This window comes from Bombina bombina, chromosome 3 (genome assembly GCF_027579735.1).
Source record: "Bombina bombina isolate aBomBom1 chromosome 3, aBomBom1.pri, whole genome shotgun sequence".
In the NCBI taxonomy this organism is placed as follows: Eukaryota; Metazoa; Chordata; class Amphibia; order Anura; family Bombinatoridae; genus Bombina; species Bombina bombina.
In genome coordinates, this window is record NC_069501.1 from 481,531,249 (window position 1) to 481,558,515 (window position 27,267).

A 27,267-nucleotide genomic window follows, 5' to 3' on the forward strand; every position below is an offset into this window, starting at 1 on the left:
GAAGACCTATATACTATGGGAGTAATCTGCCCAGTTCCAAAAGCAGAACAGTGGCAGGGGTTTTACTCCAATCTGTTTGTGGTTCCCAAAAAAGAGGGAACCTTCAGACCAATTTTAGATCTCAAGATCCTAAACAAATTCCTCAGAGTCCCATCCTTCAAGATGGAGACCATTCGGACTATTTTACCAATGATCCAGGAGGGTCAATATATGACCACCGTGGATTTAAAGGATGCGTATCTTCACATTCCTATCCACAAAGATCATCACCAGTTCCTCAGGTTTGCCTTCCTGGACAAGCATTACCAGTTTGTGTCTCTTCCCTTCGGGTTGGCCACAGCTCCCAGAATTTTCACAAAAGTGCTAGGGTCCCTTCTGACGGTTCTAAGGCTGCGGGGCATAGCAGTGGCGCCTTATCTGGCCGATATCTTAATTCAGGCGTCAACTTACCAACTAGACAAATCCCACACGGACATCGTGTTGGCTTTTCTCAGATCTCACGGGTGGAAGTTGAACGTAAAAAAGAGTTCACTTATCCCCCTCACAAGAGTTCCATTCCTGGGAACTCTGATAGATTCAGTAAACATGAACATTTTTCTGACGGAGGTCAGGAAATCAAAGATTTTAACCACCTGCCGAGCTCTTCATTCCATTCCTAGGCCGTCAGTGGCTCAGTGTATGGAGGTAATTGGACTAATGGTAGCGGCAATGGACATAGTTCCATTTGCTCGCTTGCATCTCAGACCACTGCAACTATGCATGCTTAACAGTGGAATGGGGATTATGCAAATGTATCTCCTCGGATAAATCTGGATCAAGAGACCAGAGACTCTCTTCTTTGGTGGTTGTCACAGGATCATCTGTCCCAGGGAATGTGTTTCCGCAGGCCAGCATGGGTCATAGTGACGACGGACGCCAGCCTATTGGGCTGGGGTGCAGTCTGGAATTCCCTGAAAGCACAGGGTGTGTGGACTCAGGAGGAGGCTCTCCTCCCGATAAATATTCTTGAACTGAGAGCGATATTGAACGCGCTTCAGGCGTGGCCTCAGCTGGCGTCGGCCAGATTCATAAGATTCCAGTCGGACAATATCACGACTGTAGCATATATCAATCATCAGGGGGGAACAAAGAGTTCTCTAGCGATGATAGAGGTTTCCAAAATAATTAGATGGGCAGAGACTCACTCTTGCCATCTATCAGCAATCTATATCCCAGGAGTGGAGAACTGGGAAGCGGATTTTCTAAGTCGTCAGACTTTTCATCCGGGGGAGTGGGAACTCCATCCGGAGGTGTTTGCACAATTGATTCATCAATGGGGCACACCAGAATTGGATCTGATGGCATCTCGTCAGAATGCCAAACTTCCTTGTTATGGATCCAGATCAAGGGATCCTCAAGCAGTACTGATAGATGCTCTAGCAGTACCTTGGTCGTTCAACCTGGCTTATGTGTTTCCACCATTAACTCTCCTTCCTCGTCTGATTGCCAGAATCAAACAGGAGAGAGCTTCAGTGATTTTGATAGCACCTGCGTGGCCACGCAGGACTTGGTATGCAGACCTGGTGGACATGTCATCTCTACCACCGTGGACACTGCCACTGAGACAGGATCTTCTCATTCAAGGTCCGTTCCAGCATCCAAATCTAGTTTCTCTGCGGCTGACTGCCTGGAGATTGAACGCTTGATTTTATCCAAGCGGGGATTCTCTGAGTCGGTCATAGATACCTTGATTCAGGCTCGAAAGCCTGTCACTAGGAAAATTTATCATAAGATATGGCGTAAATATCTTTATTGGTGCGAATCCAAAGGCTACTCATGGAGTAAGATTAGGAGTCCTAGGATTCTGTCCTTTCTTCAAGAAGGATTGGAGAAGGGCATATCAGCTAGTTCCCTAAAGGGACAGATATCTGCTTTATCAATTTTACTGCACAAGCGTCTGGCAGGTGTTCTAGACGTTCTTTCGTTCTGTCAGGCTTTAGTTAGACTCAAGCCTGTGTTTAAACCTGTTGCTTTGCCATGGAGTTTGAATTTAGTTCTTAAAGTGCTTCAAGGGGTTCCGTTTGAACCTATGCATTCCATAGATATTAAGCTTCTATCTTGAAAAGTACTGTTTTTAGTTGCTATCTCTTCGGCTCGAAGAGTTTCTGAACTATCTGCATTGCAATGCGACTCGCCTTATCTTGTTTTCCATTCTGATAAGGTGGTTTTGCGTACCAAACCTGGATTCCTTCCTAAGGTTGTTACTAATAAGAATATTAATCAGGAAATTGTTGTTCCTTCCCTGTGTCCTAATCCTTCCTCTAAGAAGGAGCGTCTGTTGCACAACTTGGACGTGGTTCGTGCTTTGAAGTTTTACTTGCAAGCGACCAGAGATTTCCGTCAAACATCTTCTCTGTTTGTTGTCTATTCTGGAAAACGTAGAGGTCAAAAAGCTACGGCTACCTCTCTTTCTTTTTGGCTGAAAAGCATCATCCGTTTGGCTTAAAGGACCAGTCAACACAGTAGATTTGCATAATAAACAAATGCAAGATAACAATACAATGCAATAGCACTTAGCCTGAACTTCAAATGAGTAGTAGATTTTTTTTCTGACAATTTTAAAAGTTATGTCTTTTTCCACTCCCCCTGTACCATGTGACAGCCATCAGCCAATCACAAATGCATACACGTACCATGTGACAGCCATCAGCCATTCACTAATGCATACACACTTATTCTTACACATGCTCAGTAGAAGCTGGTGACTCAAAAAGTTTAAATATAAAAAGACTGTGCACATTTTGTTAATGGAAGTAAATTGGAAAGTTGTTAAAAATGGCATGCGCTATTTGAATAATGAAAGTTTAATTTTAATTGAGTGTCCCTTTAAGGACCAGCGGCGTACCCTGTACGTTGCTGCAGTCCTGGGCTTCTCTCTGCCGTAATCTCGCTAAAAATAGCGAGATCGCACTATTTCTGCATGCCCCCATGAGTGGGGCACTGCAGAAATAGATTTGTAGAGTTACCGAAGCAGAGAGGGCCACTCTGTGGCCCTCTCTGCATTGGACAGCGGTGGTGCCGATCGTTGGTGGGTGGGAGCCATAGCAGGGAGGCGGGTGGGCGGCCCATCGCTGGAGCTGCATTGGACAGCAGGGATCTCAGTTCCTGTAATGCGCGGGAGCCCGCGCCTGCTTCAGATCACAAGTGATCAAGTGTAAGGGAAGGTGGGAGAGGTAGGGGGGGAATAAAGGTTGGGAAAGGGATCTGGGAGGGGATATGGTTGCCAGTACCCAAAATAGCAGCAATTGGGTAGAGGGGAAGGGTTAGAGAGCTGTTTGGGGGGAGGGATCAGGGAGGTTGGGGGCTAAGGGGGGGATCCAACACTGCAGAATAGTAAATAAAAAATAAATTATAAAAAAAATGCCTCTTATTTTAGTACCGGCCAGTACTTAAAGGGACAGTAAACACCAGAATTTTAGTTGTTTAAAATGGTAGATAATCCCTTTATTACCCATTCCATAAGTTTGCATTAGCAACACAGTTATAATAATATACTTTTTACCTCTGTGATTACCTTGTATCTATGCCTCAGCAAACTGCCCCCTTATTTCAGTTCTTTTGAAAGACCTGTATTTTTAGCCAATCAGTGCTGACTCCTAGGAGCTTCACTTGACTGAGCTCAATGTTATCTATATGAAACACATGAACTAACACCCTCTAGTGGTGAAAAACTGTCAAAATGCTTTCAGATTAGAGGCAGTCTTCAAGGTCTAAGAAATTAGCACATCAACCTCCTAGATTTAGCTTTCAACTAAGAATACCAAGAGAACAAAGCAAAATTGGTAATAAAAGTAAATTGGAAAGTTGTTTAAAATGACATGACCTATTTAAATCATGAAACATTTTTTTTTTTTTACTGTCCCTTTAAGATGGCGGTGACAATTGTGAGGTGGGGGGGAGAGACCTGTTTGAGTGGGTCAGGGGGTGGAATGTGTCAGGTGGGAGGCTGATCTCTACACTAAAGCTAAAATTAACCTTACAAGCTACCTAATTAACCCCTTCACTGTTGGGCATAATACAAGTGGGGTGCACAGCGGCATTTAGCGGCCTTCTAATTACCAAAAAGTAATGCCAAAGCCATAAATGTCTGCTTTTTTTGAACAAAGGGGATCCCAGAGAAGCATTTACAACCATTTGTGCCATAATAGCACAAGGTGTTTGTAAATCATTTCAGTGAGAAACCTGTGCAAAAGTTAACATTTGTTTTTATTTGATCGCATTTGGCGGTGAAATGTTGGCATGAAATATACCAAAATGGGCCTAGATCAATACTTTGGGTTGTCTCTTAAAAAAAAAATAATTATATATATATATATATATATATATATATATATATATACATACACACATATTCATGTCAAGGGATATTTAGGGATTCCTGACAGATCAGTGTTACAATGTAACTATAGCTAATTTTGGGGAAAAAATGGTTTGGAAATAGCACAGTGCTACTTGTACTTATTGCCCTATTAAGGGGTCAGCAACCTTCGGCTCCCAGATGTTTTGGAACTACATTTCCCACGATGCTGAGACACTCTTTAGGCTATCTGAGCATCATGGGAAATGTAGTTACAAAACATCTGGGACCGGCCTATAACTTGTAAAACAAGCAAAGAACATGTAAACATTGGGGATTTCCAAGACACTCAGGACAAAATGTAGAAACTATTTAGCATGGGTGTTTTTGGTGGTTGTAGATGTGTAACAGATTTTGGGGGTTAAAGTTAGAAAAAGTGTGTGTTTTTTTCAATTTTTTCATCATATTTTATATAACAAGTAAATTATAAGATATGATGAAAATAATGGTATCTTTAGAAAGTCCATTTAATGACGAGAAAAACAGTATATAATATGTGTGGGTACAATAAATGAGTAAGAGGAAAATTACAGCTAAACACAAACACCGCAGAAATGTAAAAATAGCCCTTAATAGGTCCTTAAGGGTAAGAAATTGAAAAATGGTCTGGTCCTTAAGGGGTTAAAGGGACAGTCTAGTCAAAATTAAACTTTCATCATTCAGATAGAGCATGAAATTTTAAACAACTTTCCAATTTGCTTTGTTCACTTGGTATTCTTTGTTGAAAGCTAAACCTAGGTAGGCTCATATTCTAATTTCTAAGCCCTTAAAGGGACAGTCTACTCCAGAATTTGTATTGTTTTAAAAGATAGATAATCCCTTTATTACCCATTTCCCAGTTTTGCATAACCAACACAGTTATAATAATATACTTTTAACCTCTGTGATTATCTTGTATCTAAGCCTCTGCAAACTGCCCCTTTTCTCCTGTTAAGTGTGGTCAGTCCACGGGTCATCATTACTTCTGGGATATTAACTCCTCCCCAACAGGAAGTGCAAGAGGATTCACCCAGCAGAGCTGCCATATAGCTCCTCCCCTCTACGTCACACCCAGTCATTCTCTTGCACCCAACTAATAGATAGGATGTGTGAGAGGACTGTGGTGATTATACTTAGTTTTATACCTTCAATCAAAAGTTTGTTATTTTATAACAGCACCGGAGTGTGTTGTTCCTTCTCTGGTAGAATTTGAAGAAGAATCTACCTGAGTTTTTGTATGATTTTAGCCGGCGTAGTTAAGATCATATTGCTGTTCTCGGCCATCTGAGGAGTGAGGTAAACTTCAGATCAGGGGACAGCGGGCAGGTTAACCTGCAAAGAGGTATGTAGCAGCATATTATTTTCTGACAATGGAATTGACTGAGAAAATTCTGCCATACCGATATAATGTAAGCTCGGCCTTAAATGCAGTAGTAGCAACTGGTATCAGGCTGTCATGTATGTATATTTACACTTCAGTATTCTGGGGAATGGCACTTCATTGGGATAATACTGTATGCATAAGACTTTAGCCTAATTTGCAGTGACTAGCAACAGGCTTTCTAATGACATTTCATTTATTTGATGTTAAACGTTTTTGCTGGCATGTTAAATTGTTTAATTTTCTGAGGTACTGGGTGAAAAAATGTTTTGGGCACTGTTTTTTCCACTTGGCAGTCGTTTTATTTAATTTAAGACAGTTTACTGATCTCCCTCACTGTTGTGTGTGAGGGGGAGGGGCCTATTTTGGCGCTTTTGCTACGCATCAAAAAATTCAGTCAGAAGTCTCTTGTCTTCCCTGCATGATCCGGTTCGTCTCTACAGAGCTCAGGGGTCTTCAAAACTTATTTTGAGGGAGGTAATCACTCACAGCAGAGCTGTGAGATTGTGACTGACTGTGATGAAAAACGTTTATTTCTGTACTTTTTTTCTGCTATTCAGGGTTAGTTATCCATTACTAATGGGGGCAATCCTTTGCTAAAATTGTGTTTTTACCGGAAAGAATTTGATGTTATAGTTTCTCAAGTTTATTATTTCTCAACTGTCATAACTTTTTTCTGTGCTTCTTAAAGGCACAGTACGTTTTCATATTATTTGTAAATTGCTTTGAAAAGTATTTCCAAGTTGCTAGTTTAATTGCTAGTGTGTTAAACATGTCTGATTCAGAGGAATATCTCTGTGCTATATGTGCTAAAGCCAAAGTGGAGCCCAATAGAAATTTATGTACTAATTGCATTGATGCTACTTTAAATAAAAGTCAATCTGTACAAATTGAACATATTTCACCAAACAACGAGGGGAGAGTTATGCCGACTAACTCGCCTCACGTGTCAGTACCTGCATCTCCCGCTCGGGAGGTGCGTGATATTGTAGCGCCGAGTACATCAGGGCGGCCATTACAAATCACATTACAGGATATGGCTAATGTTATGACTGAAGTTTTGGCTAAATTACCAGAACTAAGAGGTAAGCGTGATCACTCTGGGGTGAGAACAGAGTGCGCTGTTGATAATAGGGCCATGTCTGATACTGCGTCACAGTATGCTGAACATGAGGACGGAGAGCTTCAATCTGCAGGTGACGGTTCTGATCCCAATAGAATGGATTCAGACATTTCTAATTTTAAGTTTAAACTCGAAAATCTCCGTGTACTGTTAGGGGAGGTATTAGCAGCTCTGAATGATTGTAACACCGTTGCAATCCCAGAGAAATTATGTAGGCTGGATAGATACTATGCGGTACCGGCGAGTACTGACGTATTTCCTATACCTAAGAGGCTTACAGAGATAATTACTAAGGAGTGGGATAGGCCCGGTGTACCCTTTTCCCCCCCTCCTGTGTTTAGAAAAATGTTTCCAATAGACGCCACCACACGGGCATTATGGCAGACGGTCCCTAAGGTGGAGGGAGCGGTTTCTACTCTGGCTAAGCGTACCACTATCCCGGTGGAGGATAGCTGTGCCTTTTCAGATCCAATGGATAAAAAATTAGAGGGTTACCTTAAGAAAATGTTTGTTCAACAAGGTTTTATATTGCAACCCCTTGCATGTATTGCGTCTGTCACGGCCGCGGCCGCTTTTTGGTCCGAGTCCCTGGAAGAGACTCTTGACTCAATAACTATAGATGAGATTTCAAACAAGCTTAAGACACTTAAGCTAGCTAATTCATTTATTTCGGATGCCGTAGTACATTTAACTAAACTTACGGCTAAGAATTCCGGATTCGCCATTCAGGCACGCAGAGCACTGTGGCTAAAATCCTGGTCAGCTGACGTTACTTCTAAATCTAAATTACTTAACATACCTTTCAAAGGGCAGACCTTATTCGGGCCCGGGTTGAAAGAAATTATCGCTGACATTACAGGAGGTAAAGGCCATGCCCTGCCTCAAGACAGAGCCAAACCTAAGGCTAGACAGTCTAATTTTCGTTCCTTTCGTAATTTCAAAGCAGGAGCAGCATCAACTTCCTCTGCACCAAAACAGGAAGGAGCTGTTGCTCGCTACAGACAAGGCTGGAGACCTAACCAGTCCTGGAACAAGGGCAAGCAGGCCAGGAAACCTGCTGCTGCCCCTAAGACAGCATGAATCGAGGGCCCCCGATCCGGGAACGGATCTAGTGGGGGGCAGACTTTCTCTCTTCGCCCAGGCTTGGGCAAGAGATGTCCAGGATCCCTGGGCGTTAGAGATCATATCTCAGGGATATCTTCTGGACTTCAAATCCTCTCCCCCAAAAGGGAGATTTCATCTGTCAAGGTTGTCAACAAACCAAATAAAGAAAGAGGCGTTTCTACGCTGTGTACAAGATCTTTTACTAATGGGAGTGATCCATCCGGTTCCGCGGTCGGAACACGGACAAGGGTTTTACTCAAATCTGTTTGTGGTTCCCAAAAAAGAGGGAACTTTCAGGCCAATCTTGGATTTAAAGATCCTAAACAAATTCCTAAGAGTTCCATCGTTCAAAATGGAAACTATTCGGACAATTCTACCCATGATCCAAAAGGGTCAGTACATGACCACAGTGGATTTAAAGGATGCTTACCTTCACATACCGATTCACAAGGATCATTACCGGTATCTAAGGTTTGCCTTCCTAGACAGGCATTACCAGTTTGTAGCTCTTCCATTCGGATTAGCTACGGCTCCAAGAATCTTCACAAAGGTTCTGGGTGCTCTTCTGGCGGTACTAAGACCGCAAGGAATTTCGGTAGCTCCTTACCTAGACGACATTCTGATACAAGCTTCAAGCTTTCAAACTGCCAAGTCTCATACAGAGTTAGTACTGGCATTTCTAAGGTCGCATGGATGGAAGGTGAACGAAAAGAAGAGTTCTCTCTTTCCACTCACAAGAGTTCCCTTCTTGGGGACTCTTATACATTCTGTAGAAATGAAGATCTACCTGACAGAAGACAGGTTAACAAAGCTTCAAAATGCATGCCGTGTCCTTCATTCCATTCAACACCCGTCAGTGGCTCAATGCATGGAGGTAATCGGCTTGATGGTAGCGGCAATGGACATAGTACCCTTTGCACGCCTACATCTCAGACCGCTGCAATTGTGCATGCTAAGTCAGTGGAATGGGGATTACTCAGACTTGTCCCCTACTCTGAATCTGGATCAAGAGACCAGAAATTCTCTTCTATGGTGGCTTTCTCGGCCACATCTGTCCAGGGGGATGCCATTCAGCAGGCCAGATTGGACAATTGTAACAACAGACGCCAGCCTACTAGGTTGGGGCGCTGTCTGGAATTCTCTGAAGGCTCAGGGACAATGGAATCAGGAGGAGAGTCTCCTGCCAATAAACATTCTGGAATTGAGAGCAGTTCTCAATGCCCTTCTGGCTTGGCCCCAGTTAACAACTCGGGGGTTCATCAGGTTTCAGTCGGACAACATCACGACTGTAGCTTACATCAACCATCAGGGAGGGACAAGGAGTTCCTTAGCGATGATGGAAGTATCAAAGATAATTCGCTGGGCAGAGTCTCACTCTTGCCACCTGTCAGCAATCCACATCCCGGGAGTGGAGAACTGGGATTTCCTAAGTCGTCAGACTTTTCATCCGGGGGAGTGGGAACTTCATCCGGAGGTCTTTGCCCAAATTCTTCGACGTTGGGGCAAACCAGAGATAGATCTCATGGCGTCTCGACAGAACGCCAAGCTTCCTTGTTACGGGTCCAGATCCAGGGATCCGGGAGCGGTTCTGATAGATGCTTTGACAGCACCTTGGACCTTCGGGATGGCTTATGTGTTTCCACCCTTCCCGATGCTTCCTCGATTGATTGCCAGAATCAAACAGGAGAGAGCATCTGTGATTCTAATAGCGCCTGCGTGGCCACGCAGGACTTGGTATGCAGATCTAGTGGACATGTCATCCTGTCCACCTTGGTCTCTGCCTCTGAGACAGGACCTTCTGATCCAGGGTCCCTTCAAACATCAAAATCTAATTTCTCTGAGGCTGACTGCTTGGAAATTGAACGCTTGATTTTATCAAAACGTGGTTTTTCTGAGTCAGTAATTGATACCTTAATACAGGCTAGGAAGCCTGTTACCAGAAAGATTTACCATAAAATATGGCGTAAATACTTATATTGGTGCGAATCCAAGAGTTACTCATGGAGTAAGGTTAGGATTCCTAGGATATTGTCTTTTCTACAAGAAGGTTTAGAAAAGGGTTTATCCGCTAGTTCCTTAAAGGGACAGATTTCAGCTCTGTCCATTCTTTTACACAAACGTCTGTCAGAGGTTCCGGACGTTCAAGCTTTTTGTCAGGCTTTAGCTAGGATCAAGCCTGTGTTTAAAACTGTTGCTCCACCATGGAGTTTGAACTTAGTTCTTAATGTTTTACAGGGTGTTCCGTTTGAACCCCTTCATTCCACTGATATCAAGCTGTTATCTTGGAAAGTTCTGTTTTTAATGGCTATTTCCTCGGCTTGAAGAGTCTCTGAGTTATCTGCCTTACATTGTGATTCTCCTTATCTGATTTTTCATTCAGACAAGGTAGTTCTGCGTACTAAACCTGGGTTCTTACCTAAGGTGGTCACTAACAGGAATATCAATCAAGAGATTGTTGTTCCATCTTTGTGTCCTAATCCTTCTTCGAAGAAGGAACGTCTTCTACACAATCTAGATGTAGTCCGTGCCCTGAAATTTTATCTACAGGCAACTAAGGATTTTCGACAAACGTCTTCCCTGTTTGTCGTTTATTCTGGTCAGAGGAGAGGTCAAAAAGCTTCGGCTACCTCTCTCTCTTTTTGGCTTCGTAGCATAATACGTTTAGCCTATAAGACTGCTGGACAGCAGCCTCCTGAAAGAATTACAGCTCATTCTACTAGAGCTGTGGCTTCCACTTGGGCCTTTAAGAATGAGGCTTCTGTTGAACAGATTTGCAAGGCTGCAACTTGGTCTTCTCTTCATACTTTTTCCAAATTTTACAAATTTGACACTTTTGCTTCTTCGGAGGCTGTTTTTGGGAGAAAGGTTCTTCAGGCAGTGGTTCCTTCCGTATAAAGAGCCTGCCTGTCCCTCCCGTCATCCGTGTACTTTAGCTTTAGTATTGGTATCCCAGAAGTAATGATGACCCGTGGACTGACCACACTTAACAGGAGAAAACAAAATTTATGCTTACCTGATAAATTCCTTTCTCCTGTAGTGTGGTCAGTCCACGGCCCGCCCTGTTTTTATGGCAGGTCTAAATTTTTAAATTATACTCCAGTCACCACTGCACCCTTTGGCTTCTCCTTTCTCGTTGGTTCTCGGTCGAATGACTGGGTGTGACGTAGAGGGGAGGAGCTATATGGCAGCTCTGCTGGGTGAATCCTCTTGCACTTCCTGTTGGGGAGGAGTTAATATCCCAGAAGTAATGATGACCCGTGGACTGACCACACTACAGGAGAAAGGAATTTATCAGGTAAGCATAAATTTTGTTTTTTCAGTTCTTTTGACAGACTTGCAGTCTAGCCAATCAGTGCCTGCTCCCAGATAACTTCACGTGCACAAGCACAGTGTTATCTATATGAAATATGGGAACTAACACCCTCTAGTGGTGAAAAACTGTTAAAATGCAATCTGAAAGAGGTGGGCTTCAAGGTCTAAGAAATTAGCATATGAACCTCCTAGTTTAAGCTTTCAACTAAGAATACCAAGAGAATAAAACAAAATTGGTGATAAAAGTAAATTGGAAAATTGTTTAAAATTACATGCTCTATCTGAATCATGAAAGTTTATTTTGGCCTAGGCTGTCCCTTTAAAGGCTGCCTCTTATGACTCTGACAGTTTTTCAGAGCTAGACAGCACTAGTTTATGTTCCAAATAGATAACATTGTGCTCACTCCTGTAATGATTGTCAAAAATGCAAGTCTGTTAAAAGCACTGATAAAAGGGGGCAGTCTGCAGAGGCTTAGATACAAGGTAATCACAGAGGTAAAGAAGTATAATATTATAATACTATCTTTTTAAACAATACAAATTCTGTAGTAGTCTGTCCCTTTAAATTTCAGTCTTTAAAGGCAACCCCCCAATATCAATGACAATTGGCGGACAAAGAAAAATGTTGAACCAGATTGCCACAGGCAGTCTGCAAAACATGTAACTACCTGCTTGCTCGATTTGTGTCCTCAAATAACACAGAAAGCTTAGGTAGCAATAAACTTAATAATAACTTAATTATTTAGTAAGTAATCTTACAATTGATATGTCAGTGATAACTTCCGAGTCTTAATGGTTCTCATTATAGTATTTCAACAGTAATTATAGTATATTTCCCCACCTGAGATTTGGAAGCACATACTGTAGGCTCAGATTCTGATAGTGTCTTTATGCCCAAGTGTTTACTAAAGTAGACTGTAGGATAGATTTATGAAGCTGCCTTCGCCTCTCCACCATCTCACAGGTGGCGAGATCAGTTACCGCAACACTTGCTCGTTTGGGGTGATTGACATTCCCTGCTCTTGCGCAATCGGTTCTGCAGGAGCCGGGGTGGCATTACACAAGAAACCTCTTGTGCAATGTTATTGTCACCCTGTGATTCAGCATCGCAAGTGGCAATTGCAGACAGACAGGCTCACTACTTGTAAACCTGTCCGCCTGCAATGATGACAAAATGTTACCGTGTATGCAAGTTACATTCTCTGTGACTGACTGAAGTTATTTATGATGTCATTAATATTGAGATATGGTTGATGTCCTTTTATGGTCAATTGTGCTATTTTTTGTAGGTAAGGGGACTTAAAAACATGAAACAAAAAATGTTATAATGTGTTAGAGCATTTAATTATTGCACTGCTGCTTGCTTATAACTATTTGTTTACACCCTGCAGAGAGGTTAAGCACATATAGTTATAGTCTGCTCCAGAGGAGTAATGCACTATGGAACCTAGATGAGCATATTGACTTATGTGTGTAGTCACCAATCAGCAGCTAGCTCCCAGTAGTGCATTGCTATTCCACAGCCTACCTTGGTATGGTTTTCAACAAAGGATACCAAGATAATTATTTATTTTTATTGTTTTGCAATGATAAAATAGATCTGTAACAATTTGATACATAATTTATTAAACAAATCTGTTTCAGTACTTTCAACATTTTCCCCGGTTTGCATTATTTGAGTGTTTCTGTTTTTTTGTTAATCATTTGCTGAAATGTGTTGGATGAACTATGTGTTTATCTATGAATTTCCTCATTCCTGCCCTGTATGTGTGTCTTGATGACCTGCGTTAATAAGGGATATGGAACACTTTTAGACTAGAAGATAAAATGCTTAAAGGGATTAAACTTTTGTCTTTGTTTTATCTATTAACGGACATTAACAAATAGATTTCATTTTTTTAATTGTCAAAAACTCATGTTCCTATCCAGAATAATAAAAAAAAAATGTTTTTTGTCTAATTGTTGCTCTTTCATATGCTCGATTTAAACATTTTTCAGTACAATATCCCTTTAATTATGTGTAGTGAGCATCTTTTCACAGTACTTTCATTATATATTTTGACCAATTTTCTTGTACTTTTAGAAGTAGGGAGTCCAGAGTTTGCCAGCCTAACACTTATATATTCTACACAGCTGTTGTTTTGATCTGTGTATATCTGTGCCTAACTGGCCTCAGCAGAAGAGCTAAGATTTTAAAAAAATAAACAAACCAAGATTACAAAATGGTGGTACTCATTACTGTATGAAAACTAAAAACTTACATGTATTTCTTGAATACTTAAAGGGACAGTCAGGTCCAAAAAAAAAGTTCATGATTTATATGTATATGCTATATATGCACGTCTATCCCATTTCCTTACACTAAACTCCCTCCTTGACCCAGTGCAATCTGGATTTCGCCCCTTCACTCAACAGAGACAGCAATTGTTAAGGTTACCAACGACCTACTTACAGCAAAATCAAAAGGCCACTTCTCTCTACTTATCCTCCTTAATCTGTCTGCAGCCTCTGATACTGTCGACCACTCTCTTTTGCTCCATACCCTCCAATCCTTCGGCATTTGTGACACAGCTCTCTCTTGGTTCTCTTCCTATCTGTCTAACCGTACCTTTAGTGTAGCCTTCTCTGGGGCATCCTCTGCCCCGTTACCTCTTTCTGTTGGGGTACCGCAAGGCTCTGTCCTCGGTCCCCTTCTCTTCTCAATCTACATGTCCTCACTAGGTTCCTTAATAAAGTCCCACGGGTTTTATTATCATTTGTATGCTGACGATACCCAAATCTACCTCTCTGCACCAGAACTATCTCCTTCTTTGCTAACCCGTGTCACTAACTGTCTCTCTCATATCTCATCTCATCTTGGATGTCCTCTCACTACCTCAAGCTAAATCTCTCCAAAACTGAGCTCCTTATTTTCCACCCTTCTTCCAAAATCGCCACCCCCATGTCTCTATAACTGTTGATAACTCCATCATTACCCCAACCTCACATGCCCGATGTCTTGGGGTCACACTGGACTCAGATCTTTATTTCACTCCTCACATTCAGTCCTTGGCTAAAGCCTGCCGCTTCCACCTTAAAAACATCGCTAAAATTAGACATTTCCTTACACAAGACACAACAAAGATTTTAATCCACTCTCTCATCCTTTCCCGCCTCGACTACTGCAACTCTATCCTCTCTGGTCTCCCTAGCTGCCGCCTAGCTCCTTTACAATCCATAATGAATGCCTCTGCCAGGCTCATTTTCCTTGCACGTCTCTCTTCATCTGCCGCACCTCTCTGCCAATCCCTTCACTGGCTTCCTCTTGCCTCCAGGATTAAACACAAAATTCTCACTCTGACACACAAAGCCCTCAATTGCATTGCTCCCCCTACATCTCAGACCTTGTCTCCAGATACTCTCCCTTCCATCCCCTTCGCTCCGCTCATGATCTCCTACTCTCCTCCTCTCTTGTTACCTCCTCACATTCCCGTCTACAAGATTTCTCCAGATTGGCTCCCATCTTATGCAACTCTCTGCCTTGCTCCACAAGAATCTCCCCTAGTTTTAAAAGCTTCAAGTGCTCCCTGAAGACTCTACTATTCAGGGATGTTTACAACCTACACTAACCTTCCTATCTCCACTGCTATCCCCTAAAACCCCATAGCATGTAAGCTTATGAGCCCAGCTGTTTGCAGTTCACCTTCATAAGAGCCGACTACAACAGTGCAACTCTCGACAGGACTGTCTCTCCCCCGTTTGATCCCTGTAATCGTTTTTATATACCACCTATGTTCATAGCGCTGCGGAACGTGTTGGCGCTCTACAAATACCTGATGATGGTGATGATAATAATAATAATGATTCAAATAGGGCATGTAATTTTAAACAACTTTCATGTTTACTTTTATCACCAATTTTGTTGTGTTCTTTTGGTATTCTTAGTTGAAAGCTAAACCTAGGAAGGCTCATATGGTAATTTCTTAGACCTTGAAGGCTGACTTTTGTGAATGCTTTCACCACTAGATGGCATTAGTTTGTGTATGTCATATAGATAACATTGAGCTCACGCAAGTGAAGTTACCTAAGAGTGAGCACTGATTGGATAAAATTTAAGTCTGTCAAAAGAACTAAAAAAAGGGTGCAGTTTGCAGAGACTTAGATACAAGGTAATTACTGAGGTAAAATGTGTATTATTTATATGTAAAACTGGGGAATGGGTAATAAAGGGATTATCTATCTTTCTCCAACATAGGTGTGTCCGGTCCACGGCGTCATCCTTACTTGTGGGATATTCTCTTCCCCAACAGGAAATGGCAAAGAGCCCAGCAAAGCTGGTCACATGATCCCTCCTAGGCTCCGCCTACCCCAGTCATTCTCTTTGCCGTTGTACAGGCAACATCTCCACGGAGATGGCTTAGAGTTTTTTAGTGTTTAACTGTAGTTTTTATTATTCAATCAAGAGTTTGTTATTTTGAAATAGTGCTGGTATGTACTATTTACTCAGAAACAGAAAAGAGATGAAGATTTCTGTTTGTATGAGGAAAATGATTTTAGCAACCGTCACTAAAATCCATGGCTGTTCCACACAGGACTGTTGAGAGCAATTAACTTCAGTTGGGGGAACAGTGAGCAGTCTCTTGCTGCTTGAGGTATGACACATTCTAACAAGACAATGTAATGCTGGAAGCTGTCATTTTCCCTATGGGATCCGGTAAGCCATGTTTATTACGATCGTAAATAAGGGCTTCACAAGGGCTTATTAAGACTGTAGACTTTTTCTGGGCTAAATCGATTCATTATTAACACATATTTAGCCTTGAGGAATCATTTTATTTGGGTATTTTGATATAATAATATCGGCAGGCACTGTTTTAGACACCTTATTCTTTAGGGGCTTTCCCAAAGCATAGGCAGAGCCTCATTTTCGCGCCGGTGTTGCGCACTTGTTTTTGAGAGGCATGGCATGCAGTCGCATGTGAGAGGAGCTCTGATACTTAGAAAAGACTTTCTGAAGGCGTCATTTGGTATCGTATTCCCCTTTGGGCTTGGTTGGGTCTCAGCAAAGCAGATACCAGGGACTGTAAAGGGGTTAAAGTTCAAAACGGCTCCGGTTCCGTTATTTTAAGGGTTAAAGCTTCCAAATTTGGTGTGCAATACTTTTAAGGCTTTAAGACACTGTGGTGAAAATTTGGTGAATTTTGAACAATTCCTTCATGTTTTTTCGCAATTGCAGTAATAAAGTGTGTTCAGTTTAAAATTTAAAGTGACAGTAACGGTTTTATTTTAAAACGTTTTTTGTACTTTGTTATCAAGTTTATGCCTGTTTAACATGTCTGAACTACCAGATAGACTGTGTTCTGAATGTGGGGAAGCCAGAATTCCTATTCATTTAAATAAATGTGATTTATGTGACAATGACAATGATGCCCAAGATGATTCCTCAAGTGAGGGGAGTAAGCATGGTACTGCATCATTCCCTCCTTCGTCTACACGAGTCTTGCCCACTCAGGAGGCCCCTAGTACATCTAGCGCGCCAATACTCCTTACTATGCAACAATTAACGGCTGTAATGGATAATTCTGTCAAAAACATTTTAGCCAAAATGAACACTTATCAGCGTAAGCGCGACTGCTCTGTTTTAGATACTGAAGAGCATGACGACGCTGATAATAATGTTTCTGAAGGGCCCCTAACCCAGTCTGATGGGGCCAGGGAGGTTTTGTCTGAGGGAGAAATTACTGATTCAGGGAACATTTCTCAACATGCTGAACCTGATGTAATTACATTTAAATTTAAGTTGGAACATCTCCGCATTCTGCTTAAGGAGGTATTATCCACTCTGGATGATTGTGACAAGTTGGTCATCCCAGATAAACTATGTAAAATGGACAAGTTCCTAGAGGTGCCGGGGCTCCCAGAAGCTTTTCCTATACCCAAGCGGGTGGCGGACATTGTTAATAAAGAATGGGAAAGGCCCGGTATTCCTTTCGTCCCTCCCCCCATATTTAAAAAATTGTTTCCTATGGTCGACCCCAGAAAGGACTTATGGCAGACAGTCCCCAAGGTCGAGGGAGCGGTTTCCACTTTAAACAAACGCACCACTATACCCATAGAGGATAGTTGTGCTTTCAAAGATCCTATGGATAAAAAATTAGAAGGTTTGCTTAAAAAGATGTTTGTTCAGCAGGGTTACCTTCTACAACCAATTTCATGCGTTGTCCCGGTCGCTACAGCCGCATGTTTCTGGTTCGATGAGCTGATAAAGGCGGTCGATAGTGATTCTCCTCCTTATGAGGAGATTATGGACAGAATCAATGCTCTCAAATTGGCTAATTCTTTTACCCTAGACGCCACTTTGCAATTGGCTAGGTTAGCGGCTAAGAATTCTGGGTTTGCTATTGTGGCGCGCAGAGCGCTTTGGTTGAAATCTTGGTCGGCTGATGCGTCTTCCAAGAACAAGCTACTTAACATTCCTTTCAAGGGGAAAACGCTGTTTGGCCCTGACTTGAAAGAGATTATCTCTGATATCACTGGGGGTAAGGGCCACGCCCTTCCTCAGGATCGGCCTTTCAAGGCAAAAAATAAACCTAATTTTCGTCCCTTTCGTAGAAACGGACCAGCCCAAAGTGCTACGTCCTCTAAGCAAGAGGGTAATACTTCTCAAGCCAAGCCAGCTTGGAGACCAATGCAAGGCTGGAACAAGGGAAAGCAGGCCAAGAAACCTGCCACTGCTACCAAGACAGCATGAAATGTTGGCCCCCGATCCGGGACCGGATCTGGTGGGGGGCAGACTCTCTCTCTTCGCTCAGGCTTGGGCAAGAGATGTTCTGGATCCTTGGGCGCTAGAAATAGTCTCCCAAGGTTATCTTCTGGAATTCAAGGGGCTTCCCCCAAGGGGGAGGTTCCACAGGTCTCAGTTGTCTTCAGACCACATAAAAAGACAGGCATTCTTACGTTGTGTAGAAGACCTGTTAAAAATGGGAGTGATTCATCCTGTTCCATTAAGAGAACAAGGGATGGGGTTCTACTCCAATCTGTTCATAGTTCCCAAAAAAGAGGGAACGTTCAGACCAATCTTAGATCTCAAGATCTTAAACAAGTTTCTCACGGTTCCATCGTTCAAGATGGAAACCATTCGAACTATTCTTCCTTCCATCCAGGAAGGTCAATTCATGACCACGGTGGATTTAAAGGATGCGTATCTACATATTCCTATCCACAAGGAACATCATCGGTTCCTAAGGTTCGCATTCCTGGACAAGCATTACCAGTTCGTGGCGCTTCCTTTCGGATTAGCCACTGCTCCAAGGATTTTCACTAAGGTACTAGGGTCCCTTCTAGCTGTGCTAAGACCAAGGGGCATTGCTGTAGTACCTTACTTGGACGACATTCTGATTCAAGCGTCGTCCCTTCCTCAAGCAAAGGCTCACACGGACATAGTCCTGGCCTTTCTCAGATCTCACGGATGGAAAGTGAACGTGGAAAAGAGTTCTCTATCTCCGTCAACAAGGGTTCCCTTCTTGGGAACAATAATAGACTCCTTAGAAATGAGGATATTTCTGACAGAGGCCAGAAAAACAAAGCTTCTAGACTCTTGTCGGATACTTCATTCCGTTCCTCTTCCTTCCATAGCTCAGTGCATGGAAGTGATCGGGTTGATGGTAGCGGCAATGGACATAGTTCCTTTTGCGCGCATTCATCTAAGACCATTACAACTGTGCATGCTCAGTCAGTGGAATGGGGATTATACAGACTTGTCTCCGAAGATACAAGTAAATCAGAGGACCAGAGACTCACTCCGTTGGTGGCTGTCCCTGGACAACCTGTCACAAGGGATGACATTCCGCAGACCAGAGTGGGTCATTGTCACGACCGACGCCAGTCTGATGGGCTGGGGCGCGGTCTGGGGATCCCTGAAAGCTCAGGGTCTTTGGTCTCGGGAAGAATCTCTTCTACCGATTAAATATTCTGGAACTGAGAGCGATATTCAATGCTCTCAAGGCTTGGCCTCAGCTAGCGAGGGCCAAGTTCATACGGTTTCAATCAGACAACATGACAACTGTTGCGTACATCAACCATCAGGGGGGAACAAGGAGTTCCCTAGCGATGGAAGAAGTGACCAAAATCATTCTATGGGCGGAGTCTCACTCCTGCCACCTGTCCGCTATCCACATCCCAGTGGTGGAAAATTGGGAAGCGGATTTTCTGAGTCGTCAGACATTGCATCCGGGGGAGTGGGAACTCCATCCGGAAATCTTTGCCCAAGTCACTCAGCTGTGGGGCATTCCAGACATGGATCTGATGGCCTCTCGTCAGAACTTCAAAGTTCCTTGCTACGGGTCCAGATCCAGGGATCCCAAGGCGGCTCTAGTGGATGCACTAGTAGCACCTTGGACCTTCAAACTAGCTTATGTGTTCCCGCCGTTTCCTCTCATCCCCAGGCTGGTAGCCAGGATCAACCAGGAGAGGGCGTCGGTGATCTTGATAGCTCCTGCGTGGCCACGCAGGACTTGGTATGCAGATCTGGTGAATATGTCATCGGCTCCACCTTGGAAGCTACCTTTGAGACGAGACCTTCTTGTTCAGGGTCCGTTCGAACATCCGAACCTGGTTTCACTCCAGCTGACTGCTTGGAGATTGAACGCTTGATCTTATCGAAGCGAGGGTTCTCAGATTCTGTTATCGATACTCTTGTTCAGGCCAGAAAGCCTGTAACCAGAAAGATTTACCACAAAATTTGGAAAAAATATATCTGTTGGTGTGAATCTAAAGGATTCCCTTGGGACAAGGTTAAGATTCCTAAGATTCTATCCTTCCTTCAAGAAGGATTGGAAAAAGGATTATCTGCAAGTTCCCTGAAGGGACAGATTTCTGCCTTGTCTGTGTTACTTCACAAAAAGCTGGCAGCTGTGCCAGATGTTCAAGCCTTTGTTCAGGCTCTGGTTAGAATTAAGCCTGTTTACAAACCTTTGACTCCTCCTTGGAGTCTCAATTTAGTTCTTTCAGTTCTTCAGGGGGTTCCGTTTGAACCCTTACATTCCGTTGATATTAAGTTATTATCTTGGAAAGTTTTGTTTTTAGTTGCAATTTCTTCTGCTAGAAGAGTTTCAGAATTATCTGCTCTGCAGTGTTCTCCTCCTTATCTGGTGTTCCATGCAGATAAGGTGGTTTTACGTACTAAACCTGGTTTTCTTCCAAAAGTTGTTTCTAACAAAAACATTAACCAGGAGATTATCGTGCCTTCTCTGTGTCCGAAACCAGTTTCAAAGAAGGAACGTTTGTTGCACAATTTGGATGTTGTTCGCGCTCTAAAATTCTATTTAGATGCTACAAAGGATTTTAGACAAACATTTTCCTTGTTTGTTGTTTATTCCGGTAAAAGGAGAGGTCAAAAAGCAACTTCTACCTCTCTCTCTTTTTGGATTAAAAGCATCATCAGATTGGCTTACGAGACTGCCGGACGGCAGCCTCCCGAAAGAATCACAGCTCATTCCACTAGGGCTGTGGCTTCCACATGGGCCTTCAAGAACGAGGCTTCTGTTGATCAGATATGTAGGGCAGCGACTTGGTCTTCACTGCACACTTTTACCAAATTTTACAAGTTTGATACTTTTGCTTCTTCTGAGGCTATTTTTGGGAGAAAGGTTTTGCAAGCCGTGGTGCCTTCCATTTAGGTGACCTGATTTGCTCCCTCCCTTCATCCGTGTCCTAAAGCTTTGGTATTGGTTCCCACAAGTAAGGATGACGCCGTGGACCGGACACACCTATGTTGGAGAAAACAGAATTTATGTTTACCTGATAAATTACTTTCTCCAACAGTGTGTCCGGTCCACGGCCCGCCCTGGTTTTTTTAATCAGGTCTGATAATTTATTTTCTTTAACTACAGTCACCACGGTACCATATGGTTTCTCCTATGCAAATATTCCTCCTTAACGTCGGTCGAATGACTGGGGTAGGCGGAGCCTAGGAGGGATCATGTGACCAGCTTTGCTGGGCTCTTTGCCATTTCCTGTTGGGGAAGAGAATATCCCACAAGTAAGGATGACGCCGTGGACCGGACACACCGTTGGAGAAAGTAATTTATCAGGTAAACATAAATTCTGTTTTTTAAACAAAAAAAAAAAATTAGGTGTTGACTGTCCCTTTTTAAACAACTCAATAATTTTAACTGCACCTAGATAGTAATCTCTGGTTAACCCTTGCTTTGAATACATCATTATGTCTAGCATTTGCTTAGTGTCTAAAAAAATTAAAGGGACACCCTAGAGAAAAATGATACTGCTCTGTTTCTTTAGATCAGTTTACAGTTTGTTAATTATCGTCTAGCCCTTCTTCTGCCTAGTTCCCATTGCTGTTATAAAGTTTATAAACTGGTGGTAACTTAACACATATCCATAGACCTTAATGACGATACTTGTAGTTACTATCAGTTTGCAACAGCAATGGATACTAGGTCATAGTCAATGTGTACCCCCCATGTTGCTCTCATGAGAGTATGACTGATTACAGGATATACAGGTATGCCACTTCTGCCTGATTTGCAGGCCCATATCATCATATTCTGAAGTAGCATGTGAGCTGGTGCAATTATTCTAATCTATTGAATCTTTGGTGGAAAGACCTAAATAAATCTTGGATTTTTTTTCCCCATGCTATGACATTATTGTCCCTACTTTTAAGAACTATCAATTATCAGTTTGATATGATTCAGAATATTTGCTTTATTTTACTCATTTTGTGAGGATTTTTTTTTTTTTAAACAACAAAAATGAAAACATTTTTCAATGTCCTCTTTCAAGATGTAACAAAGAAAAAAAAATACTGTAATATATAGAATATAAATATATACTCAATGATTTGCTTTAGCTAATAATTGTGCAGATTGTTTTGTGTGATATATATGAATGAAAATAAAGGTGACACTTTTCAAATCTCCATTTCTCCAACATAGGTGTGTCCGGTCCACGGCGTCATCCTTACTTGTGGGATATTCTCTTCCCCAACAGGAAATGGCAAAGAGCCCAGCAAAGCTGGTCACATGATGATGATCCCTCCTAGGCTCCGCCTACCCCAGTCATTCTCTTTGCCGTTGTACAGGCAACATCTCCACGGAGATGGCTTAGAGTTTTTTAGTGTTTAACTGTAGTTTTTATTATTCAATCAAGAGTTTGTTATTTTAAAATAGTGCTGGTATGTACTATTTACTCTGAAACAGAAAAGAGATGAAGATTTCTGTTTGTATGAGGAAAATGATTTTAGCAACCGTTACTAAAATCCATGGCTGTTCCACACAGGACTGTTGAGAGGAATTAACTTCAGTTGGGGGAACAGTGAGCAGTCTCTTGCTGCTTGAGGTATGACACATTCTAACAAGACGATGTAATGCTGGAAGCTGTCATTTTCCCTATGGGATCCGGTAAGCCATGTTTATTAAGATAGTAAATAAGGGCTTCACAAGGGCTTATTAAGACTGTAGACTTTTTCTGGGCTAAATCGATTCATATATTACACATATTTAGCCTTGAGGAATCATTTAATCTGGGTATTTTGATAAAATTATATCGGCAGGCACTGTTTTAGACACCTTATTCTTTAGGGGCTTTCCCTAATCATAGGCAGAGCCTCATTTTCGCGCCGGTATTGCGCACTTGTTTTTGAGAGGCATGACATGCAGTCGCATGTGTGAGGAGCTCTGATACATAGAAAAGACTTTCTGAAGGCGTCATTTGGTATCGTATTCCCCTTTGGGCTTGGTTGGGTCTCAGCAAAGCAGATACCAGGGACTGTAAAGGGGTTAAAGTTAAAAACGGCTCCGGTTCCGTTATTTTAAGGGTTAAAGCTTCCAAATTTGGTGTGCAATACTTTTAAGGCTTTAAGACACTGTGGTGAAATTTTGGTGAATTTTGAACAATTCCTTCATACTTTTTCGCAATTGCAGTAATAAAGTGTGTTCAGTTTAAAATTTAAAGTGACAGTAACGGTTTTATTTTAAAACGTTTTTTGTACTTTGTTATCAAGTTTATGCCTGTTTAACATGTCTGAACTACCAGATAGACTGTGTTCTGAATGTGGGGAAGCCAGGGTTCCTTCTCATTTAAATAAATGTGATTTATGTGACAATGAAAATGATGCTCAAGATGATTCCTCAAGTGAGGGGAGTAAGCATGGTACTGCATCATTCCCTCCTTCGTCTACACGAGTCTTGCCCACTCAGGAGGCCCCTAGTACATCTAGCGCGCCAATACTCCTTACTATGCAACAATTAACGGCTGTAATGGATAATTCTATCAAAAACATTTTAGCCAAAATGCCCACTTATCAGCGTAAGCGCGACTGCTCTGTTTTAGATACTGAAGAGCATGACGACGCTGATGATAATGGTTCTGAAATGCCCCTACACCAGTCTGATGGGGCCAGGGAGGTTTTGTCTGAGGGAGAAATTTCAGATTCAGGGAAAATTTCTCAACAAGCTGAACCCGATGTGATTACATTTAAATTTAAGTTGGAACATCTCCGCGCTCTGCTTAAGGAGGTATTATCCACTCTGGATGATTGTGAGAATTTGATCATCCCAGAGAAACTATGTAAAATGGACAAGTTCCTAGAGGTCCCGGGGCTCCCAGAAGCTTTTCCTATACCCAAGCGGGTGGCGGACATTGTAAATAAAGAATGGGAAAGGCCCGGTATACCTTTCGTCCCTCCCCCCATATTTAAAAAATTGTTTCCTATGGTCGACCCCAGAAAGGACTTATGGCAGACAGTCCCCAAGGTCGAGGGAGCGGTTTCCACTTTAAACAAACGCACCACTATACCCATAGAAGATAGTTGTGCTTTCAAAGATCCTATGGATAAAAAATTAGAAGGTTTACTTAAAAAGATGTTTGTTCAGCAGGGTTACCTTCTACAACCAATTTCATGCATTGTCCCTGTCACTACAGCCGCGTGTTTCTGGTTCGATGAGCTAGTAAAGGCGGTCGATAGTGATTCTCCTCCTTATGAGGAGATTATGGACAGAATCCGTGCTCTCAAATTGGCTAATTCTTTCACCCTAGACGCCACTTTGCAATTGGCTAGGTTAGCGGCTAAGAATTCTGGGTTTGCTATTGTGGCGCGCAGAGCGCTTTGGTTGAAATCTTGGTCAGCTGATGCGTCTTCCAAGAACAAACTACTTAACATTCCTTTCAAGGGGAAAACTCTGTTTGGCCCTGACTTGAAAGAGATTATCTCTGATATCACTGGGGGTAAGGGCCACGCCCTTCCTCAGGATCGGCCTTTCAAGGCCAAAAATAAACCTAATTTTCGTCCCTTTCGTAGAAACGGACCAGCCCAAAGTGCTACGTCCTCTAAGCAAGAGGGTAATACTTCTCAAGCCAAGCCAGCTTGGAGACCAATGCAAGGCTGGAACAAGGGAAAGCAGGCCAAGAAACCTGCCACTGCTACCAAGACAGCATGAAATGTTGGCCCCCGATCCGGGACCGGATCTGGTGGGGGGCAGACTCTCTCTCTTCGCTCAGGCTTGGGCAAGAGATGTTCTGGATCCTTGGGCCCTAGAAATAGTCTCCCAAGGTTATCTTCTGGAATTCAAGGGGCTTCCCCCAAGGGGGAGGTTCCACAGGTCTCAGTTGTCTTCAGACCACATAAAAAGACAGGCATTCTTACATTGTGTAGAAGACCTGTTAAAAATGGGAGTGATTCATCCTGTTCCATTAGGAGAACAAGGGATGGGGTTCTACTCCAATCTGTTCATAGTTCCCAAAAAAGAGGGAACGTTCAGACCAATCTTAGATCTCAAGATCTTAAACAAGTTTCTCAAGGTTCCATCGTTCAAAATGGAAACCATTCGAACAATTCTTCCTTCCATCCAGGAAGGTCAATTCATGACCACGGTGGATTTAAAGGATGCATATCTACATATTCCTATCCACAAGGAACATCATCGGTTCCTAAGGTTCGCATTCCTGGACAAGCATTACCAGTTCGTGGCGCTTCCTTTCGGATTAGCCACTGCTCCAAGGATTTTCACAAAGGTACTAGGGTCCCTTCTAGCGGTGCTAAGGCCAAGGGGCATTGCAGTAGTACCTTACTTGGACGACATTATGATTCAAGCGTCGTCCCTTCCTCAAGCAAAGGCTCACACGGACATAGTCCTGGCCTTTCTCAGATCTCACGGATGGAAAGTGAACGTGGAAAAGAGTTCTCTATCTCCGTCGACAAGGGTTCCCTTCTTGGGAACAATAATAGACTCCTTAGAAATGAGGATTTTTCTGACAGAGGCCAGAAAAACGAAACTTCTAAACTCTTGTCGGATACTTCATTCCGTTCCTCTTCCTTCCATAGCGCAGTGCATGGAAGTGATAGGTTTGATGGTAGCGGCAATGGACATAGTTCCTTTTGCGCGCATTCATCTAAGACCATTACAACTGTGCATGCTCAGTCAGTGGAATGGGGACTATACAGACTTGTCTCCGAAGATACAAGTAAATCAGAGGACCAGAGACTCACTCCGTTGGTGGCTGTCCCTGGACAACCTGTCACAAGGGATGACCTTCCGCAGACCAGAGTGGGTCATTGTCACGACCGACGCCAGTCTGATGGGCTGGGGCGCGGTCTGGGGATCCCTGAAAGCTCAGGGTCTTTGGTCTCGGGAAGAATCTCTTCTACCGATAAATATTCTGGAACTGAGAGCGATATTCAATGCTCTCAAGGCTTGGCCTCAGCTAGCGAGGGCCAAGTTCATACGGTTTCAATCAGACAACATGACGACTGTTGCGTACATCAACCATCAGGGGGGAACAAGGAGTTCCCTGGCGATGGAAGAAGTGACCAAAATCATTCAATGGGCGGAGACTCACTCCTGCCACCTGTCTGCAATCCACATCCCAGGAGTGGAAAATTGGGAAGCGGATTTTCTGAGTCGTCAGACATTGCATCCGGGGGAGTGGGAACTCCATCCGGAAATCTTTGCCCAAATCACTCAACTGTGGGGCATTCCAGACATGGATCTGATGGCCTCTCGTCAGAACTTCAAGGTTCCTTGCTACGGGTCCAGATCCAGGGATCCCAAGGCGACTCTAGTAGATGCACTAGTAGCACCTTGGACCTTCAAACTAGCTTATGTATTCCCGCCGTTTCCTCTCATCCCCAGGCTGGTAGCCAGGATCAATCAGGAGAGGGCGTCGGTGATCTTGATAGCTCCTGCGTGGCCACGCAGGACTTGGTATGCAGATCTGGTGAATATGTCATCGGCTCCACCATGGAAGCTACCTTTGAGACGAGACCTTCTTGTTCAAGGTCCGTTCGAACATCCGAATCTGGTCTCACTCCAGCTGACTGCTTGGAGATTGAACGCTTGATCTTATCAAAGCGAGGGTTCTCAGATTCTGTTATTGATACTCTTGTTCAGGCCAGAAAGCCTGTAACTAGAAAAATTTACCACAAAATTTGGAAAAAATATATCTGTTGGTGTGAATCTAAAGGATTCCCTTGGGACAAGGTTAAGATTCCTAAGATTCTATCCTTCCTTCAAGAAGGATTGGAAAAAGGATTATCTGCAAGTTCCTTGAAGGGACAGATTTCTGCCTTGTCTGTGTTACTTCACAAAAAGCTGGCAGCTGTGCCAGATGTTCAAGCCTTTGTTCAGGCTCTGGTTAGAATCAAGCCTGTTTACAAACCTTTGACTCCTCCTTGGAGTCTCAACTTAGTTCTTTCAGTTCTTCAGGGGGTTCCGTTTGAACCCTTACATTCCGTTGATATTAAGTTATTATCTTGGAAAGTTTTGTTTTTGGTTGCAATTTCTTCTGCTAGAAGAGTTTCAGAATTATCTGCTCTGCAGTGTTCTCCTCCTTATCTGGTGTTCCATGCAGATAAGGTGGTTTTACGTACTAAACCTGGTTTTCTTCCAAAAGTTGTTTCTAACAAAAACATTAACCAGGAGATAGTCGTGCCTTCTCTGTGTCCGAAACCAGTTTCGAAGAAGGAACGTTTGTTGC

At 42.8% G+C, this 27,267-nt stretch overlaps 1 protein-coding gene across 1 annotated transcript in view; it reads left to right on the forward strand.

Moving 5' to 3' along the window:
- ACACA (acetyl-CoA carboxylase alpha) overlaps positions 1-27,267 on the forward strand; it is a 1,007,059-nt gene that overhangs the window by 66,693 nt on the left and 913,099 nt on the right. The gene's annotated exons all lie outside the window — the stretch shown is intronic.